This window comes from Canis lupus, chromosome 14 (genome assembly GCF_048164855.1).
Source record: "Canis lupus baileyi chromosome 14, mCanLup2.hap1, whole genome shotgun sequence".
In the NCBI taxonomy this organism is placed as follows: Eukaryota; Metazoa; Chordata; class Mammalia; order Carnivora; family Canidae; genus Canis; species Canis lupus.
This window is the reverse complement of record NC_132851.1, coordinates 34274889-34298810: the sequence shown is the minus strand read 5'-3', so window position 1 is coordinate 34298810 and position 23922 is coordinate 34274889. Positions and strand designations below refer to the sequence as shown.

Sequence of the window (23922 nt, the reverse complement as noted above, 5' to 3'; positions counted from 1 at the left end):
TCCTTTATTTTCTGTCAATCAATGCTGGGAAATAGGAGAGTTTTATCCACTCTAACAGAGGAGGCCTAGAGCAGCCTTTAAGTAGACAATGCTACAAATGTTTATATCTTCCTTTCTTTGCTCTGTCTAAACTAAAATGTTTTCCCCAATAGTAGACAATCTGGTATTGTTATAAATAATTACAGATTTTAAGTCCTAAAAGGAGAGTTTTGAAAATGTAGAAACTTGATTTTAGGTGCACATATTCCTTCTTAGTCTAACTTCATGCTGGTATGTACTGGCAGTTTAATTACTTAATCATCTATCAATGACCTTTGTCTGCTGTATGTATTCTTCAATAGCATTTATAGAAAAAAAAATCTGTGGTTCTTTTTTCTGTACCCTGGAAAATATATTGTGAGAGCTCTCAACAACCATTAAAATACAATGCCTACATTCTAAAAATGAAAACTGATCACTGACCCTTACATCTTTATTTGTACAAAATGACATTTCTGTGCTTCAGAATTAGTTCAAGCACTTGTTTGTTGAGCATGTGACGAAATCAAAATGAGTCACTCAACTTTCATTAACGCTTAAGATTTTTACAGTGAAAGAGGAATTACCACTCCTTACACTGAAAATATTCTTTTATGGATGAAAATATGGAAATACAAAGATGTTAGGTAACTTTCTCAATTCTTCTCTTATAATGAAAAAAAAAAGAATAAAATGAGATGTTGGCATAAAGATAATTTGTAGAGTGTTTTGTCTACTCAGCCATTCCACATTCTAAATCAATTCCGTTCTGTAGATACTTATTGTTACCTTCTGTGATCTTGAAGATAAGCAGGAATTAACCAGGAAAATGAGAGGGAGAAGAACATTAAATCAGCAGTGAGAGTGTCTGAAAATCCATGGGAGTATAAAACAACATGGTATACTGAAACACACTGAGGTGTTTCTGCAGGTTGAATTGAGGAGCAACACGAATGGCTGCTGGAGAAAGAAGTGGATGACAGTCCCTAGAGAACCCTGGATACTGTGCTCAGGAGTTTGTTTACCCTGAAAACTGTAGGAGGATACTTGTGGATCTTAAGCAAGAAGGAGACATAATCATATGGTCCATATGTGTGTTTGTATGCTTTTTAATTTTTTAAAAAACACCATGGCAAGTGTGTGGAGGGTGGATTATAGTATGGTAATGTAGACAGGGAGATCTTAAGGACTGTTTTTTGTTGTTGTTTGTTGTTTTGTATTTCAGTCACATTTTATTTATTTTATTTAAATTTAATTAATTAACATATAGGTATTATTAGTTTCAGAGGTAGAGGTCAGTGATTCATCAGTTGCATATAACACCCAGTGTTCATCATATCATGTGCCCTCCATCGTGCCCATCACCCAGTTACCCCATATCCCCAACCCCTTTTCTCTCCAGCAACCTTCAGTTTACTTCCTATGATTAAGAGTATCTTATGGTTTGTCTCCCTCTCTGATTTCCTCTTGTTTTATTTTTCCCTCCATTCCCCTATAATCTTCTGTTTTGTTTCTTACATTCCACAAATGAATGAAATCATATGATAATTGTCTTTCTCTGATTGACTTATTTTGCTTAGCATAATACCCTGTAGTTCCATCCACATCATTATACTGAGGAGTGTTTATAGAGATTGGAGTTAAGTCAGTAGTAGTGAATCTAGAGAAGAAGGGGTGGCTTTGTGTGACATTTAAAAAGTGGCATTAAAATAGCATAAATTAAATGTCAGGGGAGAAATGGAAACTTAAAAAGACTAAATTTTCTGATTTGGACAACTGGGTCCCATTATCATTAACTCAGACGGAGAAGAATATATGCCTAAGGAACTTTTTTTGGTAAAGATTATTCGATCGCTTTTGAACATTTCAAATTTGTGTTATATTTAGAGGATAGTGCCCAGCACATGGAAAGTATAAAAAAAAATAGTTGTTTAGTAGATTATGACCATAGATTCTAGGCTGAAAATACATATTTAAGAAATATTGGAATAAGAAGGTTAGTAATGAGATTTTCTCAGAGAAATTATATGAAATAAGGAGAAAGAATGTATATTCCTTAAGAAATGATAACTTTTAAGGATCAACACAAGATTCAAGATTTAGGCAGGGGGTAACAGAAATTAAAGAGACTTCTGAAGTAGCCAGGGTCACGCAGAGAAAGGCAGAGTGATGAAAAGAACTCATGTATACTGGTACCTGCACCACTGTATTTTTTTCTTGACCAGAATTTTAATATGTTTCTCAAAAATATAAGTTATTCAACCACTCAATTAATTTCCTAACCAACAAACATTTATCCCATTTGCCTGATACTTTCCAAGGTTCTGGGGTCATAAGATAAAAATTTCAGGAGCTTTTATTAGCAAACATTCTATGACAAACCAACATATTTATTGAAGGAGGTAAAATGAACATAAATCTTAAAGTCACTACTGTCTTTTTTCTCTTTGTTGTCAGTAATATTATTGTAGGAGTCTCCATCAATCCATCCCCAAGATTCCCCATCTTCTGTAAGACTTACCACAAAAACGGTTTTCTTAGGTCAAAAATATTTCCCTACCACTCTGTGCACTGAAAATTGTACTGCTTCCTTTCCTTTCATCCCATAAAAAAAAGATGAAGTAGTTATATCCAATACTCTCTTGCTGAGCAGGACACATCTTACATTTTACATCAATACATTATTGAACCATGATTTCATTGGTTTGTTCATTTACTTCTTCACTCAGCATACACACTGAGCTCTCCTTTAGCATGTCATTGAAGAAGCTAGAGTTTGCATTCATGCTAGGAACTGAAGGAAGACAAGGAAATCCTGGGAGAAAGTGATGCTTGGTGTTCCCCTTTCTGTGTGAGCAAGAAGAACCAGAAGGACTAGGTAAGGAAGTCCCTAAGCAGGTGACAAATTCATGTGAAAAGGAATGGCCCAAAGTGAAGAATCCGAGGAACCAGGGAAAAGAGTATCTGTAGTTAATTGAAGGAAGATTAAATTACAAAAAAAAAAAGTTAAAAAAATAGAGGATGAATAAATTTAATTGCTAAATTAAGGAGGTGACACTTTATTACAAATCTGTGGGGTCTCTCAGGGGAGTTTCAGCCTGAAGGGACAATTCGACTGGCATCTTAATGCCTTCTCCCTGGCAGCTGAGCTGAGGAGGCTGGCCCAGAGGCAGCACAGACTGGAGGCGGAGAGACCAGTTAGGATGCCAGTTATAATCTCATTACCTTGTCATTTATCCAGAGGGGTAAATTACTTTGAATCAGTATCATAAACATCTTGGCGAATTTTGGCAATGACATTCCAATCCATTATGATTAAAGAAATGACTTCTATTCTGGTTCCTGGGAGATTTTTCTTAATATCCCGAACTTCTGATAGTTGCCTCTGACACTGTTTTCCGTCTTTTTTTTTTTTTTTTTTTTTTTAATTTATTTATGATAGTCACACACAGAGAGAGAGAGACAGAGAGGCAGAGACACAGGCAGAGGGAGAAGCAGGCCCCATGCACCGGGAGCCTGATGTGGGATTCGATCCCGGGTCTCCAGGATCGCGTCCTGGGCTAAAGGCAGGCGCTAAACCGCTGCGCCACCCAGGGATCCCTGTTTTCCGTCTTTTGAAGACACAATAAGCCCAGCAATGAGGCCTGCCTGTGGGCAGAGGATAAAACACAATGGCCAGATTATAGAGATGAGCCAACAGATGAGGGTCCCAGGGTCAGAATTAGGTTCCATCAGTCTGTTGACGTCAGTATACATTATAGAAAGATGTCATCATGTGTTTATAGTAACAATGGCAAAATTAATGAATTTTCTTTCAAATCTAAAGAACACACAATATTACAAAGAGCAAAGACAGTAGATTTTGGAGGATGCCCCGTCAAGTGGTATATACCACATCATTTACCTGCACTGAAGATGCAGCTGTAACAACTCACTTGGTGTGTTTCACTCTTATGTATGGCTTCCCTCCGGCCTTTTCACAGTTTTGCATCTGTTGTTCCCAGTATATTCTTAGTTGGTAAATAGTTTAGGTGCTATACACAACATGGATACTGCTTTGTTAAACACAGCCTGGGGACACTAACAGCTCTCTTAACCTCATCAGACCTGCCCTTTTTTCCTAGCGTGCCAATAAGCCTGACTTTGCCTGAATCTTACTTTTCAGTTCTATAGTCACTGTCACACTTTTTCAGTCTCCCTATGTCATTGTTGCTTTGCATAAGTCTACCACTTGCTTGAGTTCTTCCTCTGGTTCTCATTTGAGACAGTCTGGCTACTGAAACCACCTGACAGGTGTGCTCCATTATAACCAGATTGCTTTAAATGAAACCAATGACTATGAGCTGACTTTATTATTTCACAGGTAAAACAAAAATCATGCCCATAATCTCAATGGATCCTTCTAATAACTATAAAGAAGGCATTATTGTGACCTTTATATAAATAAGAAATGGTGTGACTCAGAGAAGCAAAGCAACTTAATTTAAGAGGGTATACCTATTAAGGGTTGAGCAGGATAGGACATGGAGTCAAGTCCTTGTTCTGCTTGGCTAGTTGTAAGACCCGGAGGAACTCTTTTTTTTCCCCTGAGACCCATTTCCTCATGCAACAATATTGATGACTCCCATGAATCTTGAAACTTTATAATTTCAGTACCATTAAGTCATCATTGCTCTTTATACAATCTTAGGTTTCATCTCTAAATATGACTTTATACAGTACGATGATCCTCCTTTCCTTTGTCTTAAGAAAATATAAATGGATTTAAATTTCTAAAGCTATTTTTGAGAGCTTAAGATGCTACACAGGATCAGAAACTTTGATATTATACAAGATTTCTTTTACATTAGGATTTTTTTCAGGCAACTAAAGGAACTGATGATTATAGTTAAGCCTTCATTCTTCATATTCTTTTTTTTCTCACATTGTTTCTTTAAAAAAATATTTATTTACTTGAGAGTGAAAGCATGAGCAGGGGGGAGGGGCAGAGAAGGAAGCCTCACTTGGGGCTCCATCCTAGGACCCTGAGATCATGACCTGAGCTGAATGTAGATGCTTACCCGGCTGAGTCACCCAAATGCCCTTCACATTCTTTCTTAATGCAACACAACCAACAACCAAAAAAGCAAGACTTTAATAGAAATAAAAAGATTTTCCTTAAAAAATCCTGTTGGTTGCTGACATTCAGTTTATAGGTAAAAATTCTGAAATCAAAGACTAACATGGTGATTTGGCCTTCTGGCTGCCACATTCCTTCTCTGCAAGGCAGCCAAAAATATCCTTAAAAATGCAAATGCTGGAGTCAGGTTGTCTGTATTGGAGTTGTAGCCATATCACTCATCTGTGTAAGCTTGGAAGTCATCAGTGAGACATGACACAGAATCAATCCCTCTATGCCTCAGTTCCCTCATCTATAAAATGGGATGATCGGACAGTGTCTCAATTCAGACTTCTTTTAAAAGTTATAAGCAGCTAACAGAGTGACTGCTAAGTACTAAGTATCTCAAATCAGGGTTTAATATTTACTAGTATTTTTAAGGTTCTAAATACAGTACATATTCTATCTTTTAAAAAAGATTTATTTATGTATTTGGGAGGGATAGAGAGAGCATGAGAGAGCAAGTGCACCAGTGTGGGCAGGGGCAGAGGGAGAGAATCTCCAAGCAGACTCCCCGCTAAGTGTGGAGCCAGATGATATGAGGGGGCTTAACCTTAGGACCCTGAGATCATGACCTAAGCCAAAACTAAGAGTTGGAGGCTTAACTGAGTGGACCCCCCAGGCACCCCCAGTACCTGTTCTACCTTCTTTATCTTCAAAACAGCTCAATTAAGGAGAGGACATTAGGGGCACCTGTGTGACTCAGTCTGTTAATCATCTGCCTTCAGCTCAGGTCATGATCTCTGGGTCCTTGGATGGAGCCCCTCCTTGGGGCTTTCTGCTCAGTGAGGACTCTGCTTCTTTCTCTTTCTCTCCCTCTGGTCCTCCATACCACTTGTACTTTCTCTCTCTCTCAAATAAATAAATAACGTCTTTCAAAAACAAAGAGGACATTATTATCCCTATTTCACAGGTAAGGAAACTGAAACATACTTTTCCCATTAAAAGTTGAAGAACTATTAATTACTGAATGCCTGCTATTTGTTAAGCATCGAATACCTATTGTGTCATTTAAGTATCATAAATGCACTTGAGGTAAGCATTCTCCTCTCCATTTTTCAAATGAGGAATTTCGGTTACCGATAGAGTGCAGTTTGGAGTTTCCTCAAAAAGTTAAAAATAGAACGACCCTATCATCCAGGAATCACACTACTGGGTATTTATCCCCACAAATACAAAAACATTAACTCAAAGGGATACATGCACCCCTATGTTTATAGCAACATTACCTAATGTAGCCAAACTATGGAAGCAGCTCGAGTGTCCGACAGATGAATGGATAACGAAGAGGTGGTGTATACAATGGAATATTATTCAGCCATAAAAAGAGTGAAATCTTACTATTTGTAACACATGGATGGAGCTGGAGAGTATAATGCTAAGTGAAATAAGTCTGTCAGAGAAAGACAAATACCATATAATTTCACTCCTATGTGCAACTCATATTTAAGAAACAAATAGAGTATGTGACTATACCTCAGTGTCATATATCTGATGAGTGGAGACTCAATCCCAAGCTTATTTTACATTAGACTCTGTTATATTTCTGTTTTCTTTTTTATTGGGTCATGCCATCAACATACTAAGGTAAAAGTTTTGATATTTAAGGAATATTGGTAAGAATTAATAACTTTGAATGGAAAAAAAATAGCCAATTGATCAAAGATCCTGAAAAATAGTGGTTTTCTTATATGAACTATGATAAATAATAGATAGAAATATTGTAAGCTTTTCAGGCAAGTAAGGGTAATATACTATTGTCAAATCCTGAATAAATAAGGCACACTTAGGATTCTGAATGACTTGGCAGTATATATATTTGTAAGAAATAAGATAATAAAATAGAATAAAACAAAAAACATGAGACATCAGTTTCTGATTCTGTTTTCCTTGGATGCAGGGTATTGGGCACATTACTAACTTCACTAAATTTCAATAAATGTATCTTTATTTTTTCAAAAAATTTTTAAGATTGTATTTATTTATTTGAGCAAGAGAGCATAAGTGGAGAACAGAGGCAGAGGGAGAAGCAGACTCCCCGCAGAGCAGGGAGCCTGATGCAGGAATCGATCGATTGATCCCAGGACCCTGAGATTATGACTTGAGAAGAAATCAGTCCCAGGATCCTGAGATCATGACTTGAGCAGAAGGCAGACACTCAAACGACTGAGCCACCCAGGCATTCCTCAGTAAATGTATCTTTAAATTGTAAATTATAATACCTATTTTCCAAAGTTGTAAAGATTAAGTAAAATAATATATGGGAAGATTAGGGCCAATTCCACTTTATGTGGAAATAGCATCATCAAATTCACAATCCCCTTATAGTCTTTAAATTTGCTTTAATTTAATTCTTTACAATCATCCTAAAATGAAATCATTATATTTTATTTACTAATTGTTTATCATGTTTATTGAATCACAAATGTCTGCTAGAGTGCCTGGCATTTAGTGGATGTTAAACAATTAGGAATGAATGATTATGAATGGATGAGTGATTACCAGCCAGAACCTAGCATATACTCAAAAAATATTAATTTTTTTATTTGAAATTATTACTTGTTAGTAGCAAATACATGTTTTCTAACTAAAAATATTCCACTAACGGTACTAGAGGACTACAAGAGGAAAGAATCATGCAACATGATTTCTAAAAGTTCTCTACTTGCTTTTCTGCTGATAGATTTCTGAGGGTCAAGTATAGATGCGGAGACCAGGGGGTTGCTATCTCTTCTCATGAGTTTTTATATTAATTCTCATAACAAGTACTTCAGATGCCAATTAACATTCTTGCTTCTTTACATTATATAGGTTTTCCTAGTTTAAATCAAGCCAGTGAATGGGGAAATACCATAGTGTTGCAGCTTATAAAATATCTTCACCATATGTCCTTAATGCAGACCAGAAATGTATGATTTGGAAAAGTAATGAGGTGGGTGTGGAAAATCAATGTCCCGTTGCTGAAAAACAAAGGAAACTCGTATCCCAGGTATAATAGCAAAGATATACCTCAAAATGGTCAAATTCAGAGAGTTTTGAAGGCAGTCGACAGGATTTGCTGATGGATTTAATGTAATATGAAAGACATCGAGGAGCCAGAGATGAGTCTTAGAATTTTTTTTTTTTTTTGGTCGGAGCAACTAAAGGAATTATTGTCATTTACTGTCATGGGAAAAACTCAGTGAGAAACAAGTTTGGTGAGGAAGAGATAGGGGTCAAGTCAAGGTCTGTTTCACAGAGGTTACGTTTAAGATGGCTTTAAGTGAAGATATTGGAAAGTGGTGTATTTGTTACTTGTATCTGCTGTGATAAATTGTCATAATGGCTCAGAGGCTGGAGGAGCCACTGTGGTTCAGAGAGTGTAGCCTCCACAGGCCCAGGGAGCAGAGCATGAAGCCAGAGGATTACTTACAAGCTATGGAATCTAATGGTATTTGCCCTGCTTGAGTCTGAACGTACGTGAGACCAGTAACCTCTTTATTATTTTCATTTTCTTCTCTTTGTAGTGAGAACCTCTCTCCTTGGCCTGCATTTTGGGAGTAGATTTCTGTTTTCTAGTTTCACAGGTCCTTAGATGGAGATAAATTTTGCTCATGATAGAATCTACTCAGAATCTTACCCATACTTGATTTAAATGATTTTGATGAATACATTTGGGATTTTTTTAGTTTATGATATTTACATAGGACTTTGGGCTTGGAGTTAATAATCTAATGAGCTGAGACTTTTGGATGCCGGGCATGAGGTGATGTATGCCGCATGGGAGGTGGACGAGAATTTGAGGGGGCAGCCAAAGGACAGACTATTGTGGATTAAAGGAAACCCCCCACCCCCAATATACATCCAACTCCCAGAAACTATGAATGTGACCTTGTCTGGAAAAAAAAGAGTTCTTCTAGATGTAAATAAATTAAGGACCTCAAGATGAAATCACCCTGGATCATTTGGGCAGGAACTCAATCCAATAACACACATCCTTATGAGTAAAAGGCAGAGGGAATTTGAGGGAGAAACAAAATAGAGGGCCTTGTAAAGGTGGAGGACAAGGCTGCAGTTACACAGCCACAAGCCAAGGAGCTCCTGGGGCCACTGGAAGCTGTTAGGAGAAAAGCAGAGTTCTCCCCTAGAGACTCCAGGGGAGGGTGGCTCTGCTGAAACTGAGATTTTAGAGTTCTGGTATCCAGGACTATCAGGGAATAGCTGTCTCTTGTTTAGAACAACTTAGTTTATGGCAATTTGTTATGACAGCCATGGGAAATAATAAAGGTAGTTAGAAACATGGGACTAGAATCCAGGAGAGAAATCAGAGATGATCAGAGATGGAGATGGAGATATGACTTTATAAAATCATAATACTCAGTAGGATTCCACAGGAAAAATCATATATATATATATATATATATATATATATATATATATATATGAGAGAGAGACAGAGACACAGACACAGACACAGACAGAGAGAAGAGCAAAGGATTGAGCTCTGAGGCAATACAGTGTTTTGAGAAGTAATGAAATTGAGAAAGATCCATAAAAGAATACTGAAAATAAGTAAGCAGGGGAGAGCAGAAGAGCCAGCAAGGAAGAGGACCCTTGAAACTACATAAAGAATTTCAAAAAGGAAAGGCTTAGCAACGTGTCAAATGCTGCTAAATGTCAAGTGGTATGATGACTAAGAATTTAACACTGGATTTGGCAAGTAGCAGTAATTGATAACCTGAACAATGATAGTTTCAAATATAAAAACCCAGTTACAAATATAAAGATCTGAGGGCCTCTTAGGCTCAAGAGAGATTATGGGGAGAGCCTATGGAATTGCAAAGACACAATATACTTGGAAATTTTTCTATAAAATAGAAGCAGAAAAATCATGCAAAAATTTCCACGTTTCAAACTACTTAGTATTGCGTCATTTATCTGCTCCCATTCCACAGGAAATATATTCCAAACATATTATATTTATAGTAATGAGGAAAAAACCTTTGTACATGAAATCCTATTAAGAAAGATCATATAAAAAAAAAGAAAGATCATATAAAGCAAATGCATGAGACAGAAGAGAAAAGAGGTAATCACGTGTCTTGTACTGTGCGGTTGAGGGAGATGGGATGCTGTGTACAAGTATGAAGGCTTATAGACAGAGGTGGATAAAGTTACTACATTGCATTCTCCTCTGGGAGGTAGAAGGGATGTTTATGAACATCTGGGGTCTTTGACAGGAGAAATCAACTTTGACCTTGAGTAAACACTGACCAATTTTTCTCCAATGCATTCTGGTTACAGATGCCTAAAATGTAAACATCATTGTGTTGCTTTATAACAGTTATCATACAAACCATTGAACATGATGTAGTCTTTAAACTAAAAAAAAAAAGACAACTTTATTTTCAGATGGAGCCCAGACATGTCACTAAGTATGAGGTCTGAAACAGCTTTTAAGTATGAGATCTTAACAGCTTTTTGGTTTGTCAAAATACAGTAATTGCTGCCTTGTCCATTCGCAGAGGTGGTAAGGGTTATCACTGACATTGAAACATGGTGTCTGATTCTGAGCAAGGAAAACAGTTTTTTTATATGTACTGGCCTAACGACAAATGAACTCAATTCAAATATTACCCTTAAATATCAATACCCACGAGACTGAGATCCGATACACAAATTCTTCATAGACGTTTCCCCATTTGACTATGAAGAGAACTATGTCAAACTCAACTGGTTGCTATGAGAAATTTAAGATAATGAATTCAAAGTGCATCACATATATATGGTTTCATTAATAAATATTAACAATTATCATTTAAAATTAGTTTATTATTTTGAACTACCCTCATTCCTGCCCTCAAGTAGCTCAGCATGTAGTGGAGAGAATTTTAGTCCCTAACTAAGCAAATATGTGGCAGCACAGCACACGTACTCTAATCGGGGGAGAAGTTCAAGTGTGCACTAAGCTCAGCCAGCTGTACCACTTCGTTAGTGCTCAATTAAACACACCCATAGCATCACATTTGGAAATGCATTAAGTTTGCTCAAGAGCGCAGAATGATTTATGGAGTAATGCTCTGCTGCTCCAACAGGACTTCATTTGCATGAGAAAAGGACAATTTGATCCTTCAGTACGCAATTTTCAGAGAACAGCTTTCCTTGAGCTTTACTCTTGGTTTGTTTTCACTTGGGAAGGAATTTGTCATTTTAGAAATACATGTTGTAGTCACGTGGCAACCTACAGGAGGAAAAGGCTGGAGAAAAACAATTTCTGGCCTTGAATTACTCATGTTTGGGTAAGAAGACTAAGTTGCTGTTGGCATTTAAAAATGTGTGTCTGAATAACAGTCTCCCACACAAACTTCATTCATTCAATAAATTCCAACAGTTTGACTAAATGTTCTAATTTCTGAAAGCTTAAAGCAGAGAGAGTAGTATGTGCAGGTGGTTCAGTGATTGCCTTCAGACTTGCTGGAAGGGCACCAAATGGACACGGTGGCCCCATGAGTGGTGGTTGTGCCAAATCCCCACTTCATGACCATATCCCAACTAACCTTGCTTCATCCTCAACCTCATTCAATCCATTCTTCATACTATACAGGCCTATCTTACTGATTTACACATAGTCCTTCAGTGGTCTTCTGTTGGTCTCATTACACTTAACATAACATACAGGGGCCTCCATCATTTGTCCCCTCATCCCCTGTTAAATTCCCCACCTTTTTCATTTTGATTTATGTCTTGGCTAAAAGGAAGTGCTGGTAGCTCACCACAGATATACAGATATGCTCTATATCAGTGCCTTTGCTCCTTTGGGAGTCATTTTCCTCCTCCTTGATTGACTTCCTTCTAGTTAGGCAGGTACCAACTCCTGCATGTAGCCTTTTCCTGATCTCAGCTTTTTTTTTTTTTTTTTTTTTTTAATAGAGAGAGACAGAGCAAGCAGCAAGCACACATGCAAGAGAGAGAGCTTGGGGTGGGGGCAGAGGGAGAGACAAAGAGAATCTCAAGAAGGCTCCACACCCAGTGCAGAGCCTGACATGAGGCTCAATCCCACAACCCCAAGATCATGACCTGAGCTGAAATCAAGAGCCAGACGCTCAACTGACTAAGCCACACAGGAACCCCATGATCCCAGCTTTAAAGTTCCTCAAGGCATCCCAATCTGTGTTCCCATAGTACTATGTTCTCATAGACAACCTCACATCATTGCCAACATTTGTAAGTTGCAGATACCTTTGGGTATTTGTTGATTCATAGAGATTCATTCCAAAATAAATAAATCTGCAACTTCGCACATATACATATTATGTCTAACTTGGATTATCTTGAGCTTTATCTCTGGATATATTTTGGGAATCCCCCCCTCTTGATTATGAGCTTTTTAGGATCAAATACTGTAATTTGCTATTCCTATCGATAGCATAGTACTGCACCTGTAACAACCTATTCATAAATATGTGCTTAAGTGAATCAAGTTAATAAGCGAGGCAATAAAGGTTAAGGACCTAATATATTCCAGTCACTGGACACAAAAGAGTCAGAGGCCAGCATGCTGAGGTATATAATTCTGGGTTTGCTCTACTGAGATACTACTAATTGCTAAATTTAAAGGTGCCAGTATATGTGGGACAACTTTGTGTGGGGAGTATGAGTAGGCAGTCAAGTCCCTACACTTCTTTTCACTTCATAGTTTCACTTTAAGCTCTGTCATAAATCAGCATGGTTTAATTACTTTCTTTATGTCAGCAGCACTTACATTTCTGTCTGTAGCCCTGATTGCTCCTCTTACCTTCTGACCACTTAAAATGTTCTCTTAGATATAAGAAATCACCTCAAACAAGCATGTACAAAATAAATTTTGTGATCATTTCCACCAAGTGTGGTTTTCTAATGTCTCTGTTGTTCACACGATTGACTAAATATGCACACACACACACACACACACATACACGCATATATATATATCACCTCAGGTATATTATCTATAATATCTCCTTCTGCTTCACCACCAATGTAAAATGTATTAAATATGTATGATTAGTTATCTGGATGTGAATGTGTATAAACCTAATTACTTCCTGCCATATAGTCAGTTCATATGGAGTCAGTATTTCTCATTCTTATATTATAAGGGTCTAACAAAGTGCCTGGAACTGAAACCCAGTAGACACACATGCACATATATACATATGCACACACATGCGCACATGCACACACACACACGAGAAACAAACACTTTCCCTCTGTCATTCTGTTCTCTATTGATTAGGATCCAGATTTGATGCTTGGGATGGGATAGCCATTTTGGCCTGGGAGCAGGAGGCTGTGAATTAAGGGTAATAGATCAATAATATGGAAGCATCTTGGGTCCCTGATAATTACAGAGGCACAGTAGTAGCTATGGACTGCTTTTGGGTACTAGAACAAGGAATAAACCTCTATGTTGTTGAAGTCTCTAGTGTTCTGTTCTCAGAATAAGGCTAATTTTATTTAAAACAAGTAACCTATTCATCCCTCATGAAGCTTTCTGGATATTTCCAATTTGCCTTACTTTTAGTTTCCATTTAATAAACATTCAGTCTTGCCTGAGATAAATGTTCCAGTTTCTTTACAAAGCATTACGTTTACTCCAAAGCCTTTCTGGGTTTCATGTGAGAAGCTGCCCCAATCACACTGCTCTGCTGCCCTAGCCTACAATGCAGACACCCAATGTTCCCAAGTCTTTGTTCATGATCTCTTTTTTATTGGAAATTCTTTATCCTGCTTCCTTTCTTATCTAACTCTTCTGGCATAAAGTACTGTGCTCAACAGTATTTATTGCATAAGTGAATTTATCGAAAAAGAATAAATGAATATTAAATTTTGATTCTGAGTATAAATGCAGAAGTTCTTCCATGAAAGCAGAGATTCTTGTCAGCTTTAATATTAAGGAAAGGTGCCTAGTGTGTATTAAAAGTGATATAGTCCTTGAATATAGAAAAACATATATTAATAAGGAGGAAGGTAAAAGTTCTTCTTTAATCATTATTTTTTTTTTGAAGAAAAAACTCCATAAACCATGAAACAATGTTGGAAATGATCAGATATTTGCTGAATATTGCTCTGTGATTGCCACCATCATCTGTAATGTGACCTATGCTGTACACTAGCTTAGCTCTTGATTAATCATTGTTGATCTTTGCCAATCCATCATCGTCCAAACTTTTCACTTTGAGGGGCACTATCTTAAATACTATCTGTGTTGCTATCTGTTTACACATAATAATCCTCAAGGTGCAAATATTATTCAGGTAATAAATACATATTAGGCAAAACCATATTTTCTGTTTCTTCTCAATAACCAAGCCATCTATTGAGTACAATTTATAGCAACAATCATTGTTCTCTAAATCTTCACATAATCTAAGTCCATTTAAATTGTTAATTTACATCTACGTGTCAATTTTCTTAAATAATTTCCAACTTGAATCACTCTCAAACTTGGTATATACAAACAGGAAATATATGCACTTTTGACAATTCAGTCACACAAAATAAACATCAAAATCCTTAAATGTGGCCAGGTCTCTAAATTTTAAATAAGAGACCTAGGTTAAAACCAAAGCTTTGCTACATTTTGTTGTTATTTTGGACAAGTTACTTGAGCTCTCTGGGCCTCAGATCCTGTAAAGGATAATGGTAAATATCCCACGCTTTGATTCTTTATCAGATTTCCCCAGCTGAGTGCTAAATTCTTTGAAAGCAGAGCTTGTGGTGTATTTTATTCTCAGTTACCAATAAGATATTCAATAGGCATTCCTTTTATATGGAATAGATATATTTTTATTAGACAGATTAATTTTTATAAAATAAACAAATACTACTGATAGAGCAAGGCAGACAAACAGACAGGAAAGGAGGTAGAAAAGAATAATAATCTTAGATGTTCCCAACCATGATATCCCCAAGGCACTTTAGTATTTATTGGTTATACCTCCACTTCCAGCAGTAACACTTTATCAATCATAGAAGCCCCATGGTTTCATCTTTTCTCCAGTATAGTACTGGCTCTCAAATCTGGCCACACAGATCTCTGCCAGCTCTTTCTATTGCAGAAATTATTTTCTAAAATGCTCCCAGTGAGAAGTTTGTCCCCTTTCCTCTATATAATATATATAACCATTTATATACAACTATATACACATTTTAAGTAACATACTCTGATCATATCTTAGGATCATTCACAATCTTAATTTTGCTTTATGGAGAAGGGGGTGGTCCAATATGATAGCATAGAGAAATCCTCAACTCATTTCTGCCCATAGACACACTAGGTCTACAGGTCATGTGCAACAATTCTCTCTGAAAAGGACTTGAAAATCAGATGAACAGTTCCTTCACAACGAACAGTAGAAGGGTGGCATCAGGATAGGTGGAAAAGGCAGCAATTTGGTTCCTCCACCCCTGGCAGAGTGATCACAATCAGGAAGGATCTCAGAAATCCAGAACTTCTTCCTGAGGAGGGAGGGGTTCATGCCCCATATCAGGCACACCAAACCTTGGGATCATCAATGGAAAGATGAGCCCTCAAAATGTCTGGCTCTAAAAACCACTGGAAATCATGTCTAGGACACCCAAAAGACCATAGGGAGCTGAGAAAGTTCTCTTAAAGGGCTTGCATGTGGGCTTGCTTGCCCCAGAGACCAGCACAAAAGCAGCAGTTTGAAAGCATGTAGACTATTCATGAGGGACATTTGCTATTCAGAAAGTATCTTCCATAAGGGCAGGAGCTTATTGGTACTCTTTCTAAGGACAGAGGGGCCAGTGGAAGCCATTTTTGCTCCTATCTTCTGCTTTAATGGCATCAGAGGGCATGCCTTAGCCTTGTGTTTCCCACAGCCCTGTTAGAGCTGATAAGCACACACAGTCCACACAAAGGACACTTTTTGATTGCCTGTTTCTGGTGGCCAGGGGGGCTTGCATTCTGGTTCCCAAAGGACTATAACAATCAAAGAAACATCTTGGCAGGCTACCACTCCCATAGCACTAAACATAGAACAGATGAAACATATACCCAGTCTTTCTGTGAAAAAGGCCTATTTACTTGTCCTGGAGCTTCAGCCTATTGGGCAGACTTCAGGTTTGCCATACATTTAGAGGCAAAATAACTCTTCTCAGGGAAAGTAGGCCAAGGGATGCCATCTTTGTGCTCTCCCTGGGCATTCCTAGACTTTTGATAATTCCCATTTGTCTTAAGCCCTGATTTTTGCAGTTGTTGCCCAAGTGACACTTCCAGATCCTCTGGTCTGCAGACCAGCAAGGCTTATGATTGCTGACCCATAGGATTGTATACCTTTGTATACTTTAAAAGCTACTTCCTGAGGGTCTGGCTTCCAATCAATCTGAAACTCAGTGTTAAGATCCCTCCCTTTGGAATACTGACAGGTCTTGGCACACTCTTAACAACTTGGACCCATCAATAATACATCAATCTGTTTAGACAATTGCAAAGGTTGGAGAGGCAAACAAGAGCTAGGTTATGGTTGGAATATAAGATTCATATCTTATACAGGTCCACTCATTCAAGATTGGGATGGATATTTCTTTTCCTTAATACATAGAAATGAACACGGAGAGGTAAGCAAAATGTGGAAACAGAGGAAAATGTTTTAAATGGAAGAACAAGATCAAGCCTCAGGAAAAAAAATTATTTAAATGGAAATAAGTAATTTAACCAATAGAGTTCAAAGTAATGATAGTAAATATACTCACTGGACTTGGAAGAAGAATGGATGAACACAGTGAGAACTTCAACAAAGAAATAGAAGATATAATAAAGCACCAAACAGAAGTCACAGAACTGAAGAATACAATGACTGAACTGAAATTTATACTAGAGGGGTTCAACAGCTGACTAGATGCAGTAGAAGAAAGGATCAATGGTGAAAACCCCCAAGCTTTTCCTCTTAAAAAGGGAACAAGACAAGGATGCCCGTTCTTATCACTTTGATTCTACATAGTATTGGAAGTCCTAGCCAGAGTAATTAGGCAAGAAAAATAAATGAAGCTCCAAATGAAAAAGGAAAAAATAAAACCATCAGTATTCACAGATGTCATTATTTTATACTGAGAAAACAATAAAAAAAATCCTGTAAACAATAATATTGCAGAGTATGAACTCTGCATATAAAATCTGTTGCCTTTCTCTATCCACTTACAAGAGATTTTATAAATCTCATTTACATTGGCATCATAAAGAATAAAATACTTAAAATAAGTAAAACTAGGGACATGAAAGTCCTGTACACTGAAAACTAAAACACTCATGAAAGAAACTGAAGAGGACACAAATAAATGGAAAAATATTTCATGCTCATGTATTGGTAGAAATAATATTGTTAAAATATTCACGTTACCCAAAACAATCTACAGATTCAATGCAATCTCCAACAAAATCCCAATGACATTTTTTACATAAATAGAACAATTCATCCTGAAGTTTGTATGGAACAGCAAAAGACTCTGAATAGTCAAAGCAATTTTGAGAAGGAACAATAAAGCAGATGCACCATGCTACCTGTTTTCAAACTGTATTACAAAGCCATGGTAATCAAAACAGTATGAAACTGGCATAAAAACAGACACATAGATCAATGGAACAGAGCAGAGGGCCCAGAAATATACTCACATGTATACGGTCAATTAATTTATGACAAAGGAGCTAAGAATATGCAACGGGGAAAGGACAGTCTTTAATAAATGGTGACAAGAAAACTGGGTAGCCACATGCAAAAAAATAAAATTAGACTATTCTCTGATACCATACACAGAAACTAACTCAAAATGGGTTAAAGACTTGAATCCTGGGATCCCTGGGTGGCGCAGCGGTTTGGCGCCTGCCTTTGGCTCAGGGCGCGGTCCTGGAGACCCGGGATCGAATCCCACATCGGGCTCCCGGTGCATGGAGCCTGCTTCTCCCTCTGCCTGTGTCTCTGCCTCTCTCTCTCTCTCACTGTGTGCCTATCATAAATAAATAAAAGTTTAAAAAAATTAAAAAAAAAAAAGACTTGAATCCTGAAAGCATAAAACTCATAGAAGAAAACACAAGTGGTAGGTTCCTTGACATTGGTCTTAGCAATGAGATTTTTTGGATCTGACTTCAAAAAGAAAGGGAATAAAAGCAAAAATAAACAAAGGGACTATATTAAATGAAGAGCTTTGGTACAGCAAAAGAAACCATTGACAAAATGAAAAGTCAGTTTACTGAATGGGAGAAAACATTTGCAAATCATGTATCTGATAAAGGGCTAATATATAATATATATAAAAGATACAACTCAAAATATATAAAGAGATAGAGATATATCTATATATAAATATATAAATATATATAAAGAACAGATACAACTCAAGAGCAAAAAAAACCCCAAAAATACATGTAAAAAAATGGGCATAGGATCTTAATAGACATTTTTTTTTCCCAAAGAAGATATACAGATGGTCAATAGACACATTAAAAGATGTTTGATATCACTAATCAGGGAAATGTAAATCAAAACCAGAAAGAGATATCACTACACTGGTTAGATTAGCTATTATCCAAAAAGACAAGAAGAAATGACAACTGTTGGGAAGGATGTGGAGAAAAGGAAGCCCTGTGCACTGTTGGTGGAAATGTAAATCAGTGCAGCCACTATGGAAAACAGTATAGAGGTTCCTTAAAAAATTAAAAATAGAATCAGAAATTCCATGTCTGGGTATTTATCTAAAGAAAATGAAAATACTAAATTGAAAAGATATATGTACCCCATGTTCACTGCAACATTATTTACAAAAGCCAAGATATGGAAACAATCTAAGTGTTAATTGATGGATAAATGAATAAAGATGTGAGATATACACATACACACACACACATAAATGATATATATAATATATATGTGTTATGTGAGATATGATATATATCATTTTGTGAGATACATAATATATATGTGAGATATATATGATGTATGATATAGAATATATTTGATATATATAAAGATGTGTATATACACATAGTGAAATACTACTTAGCCATAAAAGAGGATAAAATCTTGATGTTTGTAACAACATGGATATAATTTACATCAATATGACTATAGTCATTAATGTTATAGTATATATTTGAAAGCCACCAAGAGAGTAAATTTTAAAAATTTTCACACTAAGGGGAAAAACATCTTTGTGTTACTTTGTATGGTGATGGATGGTAACTAGACTTGCTATGGTGATTATTTCATAGTGAATACAAATATATATTTTTTAATGTTTCAAGTTTTTATTTAAATTATGGTTAATTAACATATACTATAATATTGGTTTGAGGGGTAGAATTCAGTGATTCATCACTTACATATAACATCCAGTGCTCATCACAACCAGTGCCCTCCTTAATGCTCATCCTCCTGCCCACCTCTCCTCCAGTAACCCTCAGTTTGTTCTCTACAATTAAGAAACTCTTTTCTGGCTTGCCTCTTTCTTTTCTTTTCTTTCCCCTGTGTTCATCTGTTCATTTCTTAAATTCCACATATGAGTGAAATCATGTGGTATTTGTCTTTCTAGGACACATTTCACTTAGCACTGTAGCTCCATCCACATTATTGCAAATGGCAAGATTTCATTCCTTTTTATGGCTGAGCATTGTATGTTATAGATGTATTATATATAATATGTATTACTTTATAGTATAATACAGATATATATTGTATACATATATATACACACATGCACACATATATGTATAAATACACATACACACTTTTTTATCCATTTATCAGTTGATGAACATTTGGGCTCTTTCCATAATTTGGCTATTGTTGATAATGCTGCTATAAACATCAGGCACATTTACCCTTGCAAATTAGTATTTTTGTATCCTTTGGGTAAATATCTAGTGGTGCAATTGCTGGATTGTAGGGTAGCTCTATTTTTTTTTATCTTTTGAGGAACTTCCACATGGTTTTCTAGAGTGGCTATACCAGTTTGCATTCCCATCAACAGTTCCCCTTTCTCCACATCCTCACCAACATCTTTTTTTTTTACTATGTTAATTTTAGCCATTCTGATAAGTGTGAGGTAGTTTTGATTTGGATTTCCCCAGTGATGAATAATATCAAGCATATTTTCAAGGGTCTGTTAACCATCTGTGTATCTTTTTTGGAAAAATGTCTATTCTTCTGCCCATCTTTTAACTGGATAATTTGTTTTTTGGGTATTGAGTTTGATAAGTACTTTACGGATTTGGGATACTAATCCTTCCTCAGACATTTCATTTGCAAATATCTTCTCCCATTCTGAAGGTTACCTTTTAGTTTTGTCAACTGTTTCCTTCACTATGCAGAAGCTCTTTATCTTGATGAAGTCCCAATAGTTCATTTTTGCTTTTGTTGCTCTTGCCTTTGGAGAAATGTCTAGTAAGAAGTTGCTGTGGCCGAGGTCAAAGAGGTTGCTGCCTGTGTTCTCTTCTAGGATTTTGATGGTTTTATGCCTCTTATTTAGGTCTTTCAACCATAATGAATTTATCTTTGTATATGGTGTAAGAAAGTGGTCTAGTTTCATTCTTCTGCATTGTTGCTGTACAGTTTTCCTAACACCATTTGTTGAAGACACTGCCTTTTTTGGATTGGATATTCTTTCTTGCTTTGTCAAAGATTATTTGACCATATAGTTGTGGATCCATTTCTGGGTTTTCTATTCTGTTCCATTGATCTATGTGTCTGTTTTTGTGTCAGTACCATATTATCTTGATCACTACAGTTTTCTAATAAAATTTGAAGTATGGAATTGTGATGCTTCCAGCTTTTCTTTTTTTTTTTTTAAAGATTTTATTTATTTATTCATGAGAGACACAGGGAGAGGCAGAGACATAGGCAGAGGGAGGAGCAGGCTTCCCACAGGAGCCCAATGTGGGACTCAATCCCAAGACCCGGGATCACAACCTGAGCCAAAGGCAGACACTCAACCCCTGAGTTACCCAGTGCCTCACTTTGCTTTTCTTTTTCAATATTTCTTTGGCTATTTGGGGTCTTTTGTGGTTCCATACAAATTTTTGGATTGTTTGTTTTAGCTCTGTGAAAAATGCTAGTGGTATTTTGATGGGGATTGCATTAAATCTGTAGGTTGCTTTGGGTAGTATAAACATTTTAACAATATTTATTTTTCTAATGTATGAGCATGTAATGTGTTACCATTTCTTTGTTTTCTCTTTAATTTCTCTCCTAAGTTTTCTATAGTTTTCAGAGTACAGATCTTTTACCTCTTTGGTTAGGTTTATTCCCAGGTATCTTGTTTTTGGTACAACTGCAAATGGGATGGACTCTTTGATTTTTCTTTCTGCTGCTTCATTATCAGTGTATAAAAATGCAACTGATTTCTGTATATTGATTTTGTATTCTGCAACATTATTGAATTCTTGTATCAATTCTAACAAATTTTTAGTGGAATCTTTTGGGTTTTCTACATGGAGTATCCTGTCCTCTATGTAGTCCTCTGAATGAAAGTTTGACTTCTTCCTTGCCAACCTGGATGCCTTTTATTTCTTTTTGCTGTCTGATTGCTGAGGCTAGGACTTCCAGTATTGTGTTAAATTACAATGGTGAGAGTGGACATCCTGTCTTATTCCTAACAGAGGAAAAGCTCTCAGTTTTGCCCCATTGAGGATAATATTGGTTGTGGGTCTTTCATATATGGTCTTTACAATGTTATGTTCCCTCCAACCCTACTTTGTTGAGGGTTTTTATCAACAATGGATGCTGTATTCCATCAAATGTTTTTTTTTTTCCTGCATCTATTGAGAGGATTATAAGGCTCATATCCTTTCTTTTATTAATGTGATGTATCATGTTGATTGGTTTATGAATATTGAACACCTTGCAGCCCGGGAGTAAATCCCACTTGATCATGGTGAATGATTCTTTTAATGTACTGTTGGATTCAATTTGTTAGTATTTTGCTGAGAATTTTTGCATCCATGTTCATCAGGGATATTGGCCTGTAATTAATTCTTTTGTTGTGTGGTCTTTGTCTGATTTTGGAAAGGTAATGCTGGCTTTGTAGAATGAGTTTGGAAGTTTTCCTTTCATTTCTTTCTTTCTTTCTTTTTTTTTTTTTTTGAAACAGTTTGAGAAGAATAGGTATTAACTCTTCCTTATTATGTTTGGTAGAATTCCCCTATGGAGTAATCTGGCCCTGGCCTTTGTTTTTTTGGTAGATTTTTGATTACTGATACATAAATATTGAATCATTATGTTGTATGCCTGAAAGTATTATGTCAATTAATTAAAAAATAAAAATACCAGTTCATGATGAAATAAAAGCAACATTTCATGATGAAATGACAGTTTTATTTAAAACTCTACCTTTAGTTTTTGTTAATAATTAGTAAAGATGATTAAATATGTTTTGGTCTTTTAGGTTTAGGTCTTTTGATCACATTTAAGTTTACAGTGAAATTATTGAGAAAATCTGTATAACATCTTAAAATAGCGTAAAGTCATTGGAAATCAGGACATGGAAATAAAATTCAGAACTTGCCACAAGAAAACAAAACAAAATTAAACAAATAAAAAAAAATTTTAAGGTTCCTTTGCAATTTTACACAGAAAATACAGCGAAAAAAAAAAAAAACCCAGTATTATAGAACTTTATGTATTTTTTTTTTATAGAATCAGAGCTAAATTAAGTATAGGAATAAGGAGACAATATTAGCCTTTTGCATTGCTGATAAAAAACATTGACTCAGCTTGAAATCCAATTGTTTTTGCAGAAAATTTCTGATAACAACAAAAAGGAGACAGTAGAAAAGGTCACATCAGTGATGCTGCATAGCACAGCAAATGCCAGTTCTTCCATGTGAGTTACTAATATTTTAGTGTCCTCCAAAAATTAAAAAAAAATTTGCACGTCTGTCATCTTTCAAGAAATCCCAACACTCCCAGCTCTTACACGATTGCTGTAACAGAGTAGCCACAATTACTAAATAGTATATGAGAACAAGATAAGAGGTTAGGAATATTAGGGAATGTATCTGTATCCAAGAGAAACCAAATTCTTATATTTGACTTTTAAAAATTATTTTCCTAAATGGAGAGATTATTATACTGTACCATCATTATGGACTACTTTTACTGGTTTCTAAACTGCTTTAATTCTTCACTTCTGTCTTGGTTCCTGTTCCTTAGAAATTATTTACAGCTTATTTCTATGGCTCCTTCTCCGAGTTCTCTCTTATATACTTTGCCAAATTTGTTCTCTATTGTTTGTTTACTTTGTTGTCGTACCCTAATCTGACTCCTAGGACCCAACTACTTAATATTGATCTCTTAAGTACCCATGGGATTAGAACTGGGGCAAAAATGGATCAACAGTACCAAAGCAAAAATTTCACTGGACAAAGTTAAACAGTCGAGGAGGACTTTATTCAAAACTACTGTAATAGGACAGACAGACCAGGCCTAAGTATGAACTCAAAGCTGCTGAAGCAAAGGGCAGGAAGGGTTTAAGGGGTGTAATGAGCTAAAAGAAAAGTGCTGGAGGACATTAGGAGTGAAGTTGATCAATGGGGTATGTTAACACATTATCTCCTGATTTTGTAGATATTTTAATCTGTGATTAGACCATCTGTGTTTGCTAATTGGTGCCCACCCAAGTTCAGGTTCTATCCTCCTGCAGAGACTATGGGACAGGGATAATTTATTTAATGATTGCTTTCAAAGGGATGGTCCTCAAGGCTCTGAGAAAGATAT

The 23922-nt window shown here is 36.3% G+C and overlaps 1 long non-coding RNA gene across 1 annotated transcript in view; it reads left to right on the top strand.

Moving 5' to 3' along the window:
- Positions 1–23029, top strand: part of LOC140603428 (uncharacterized) — a 37287-nt gene extending 14258 nt beyond the window's left edge. Inside the window, exon 3 of the long non-coding RNA XR_012006412.1 lies at positions 22944–23029. This is a non-coding gene — a long non-coding RNA (uncharacterized lncRNA). The remainder of the gene's footprint in view (positions 1–22943) is intronic.
- The last annotated feature ends 893 nt before the right edge of the window (positions 23030–23922 follow it).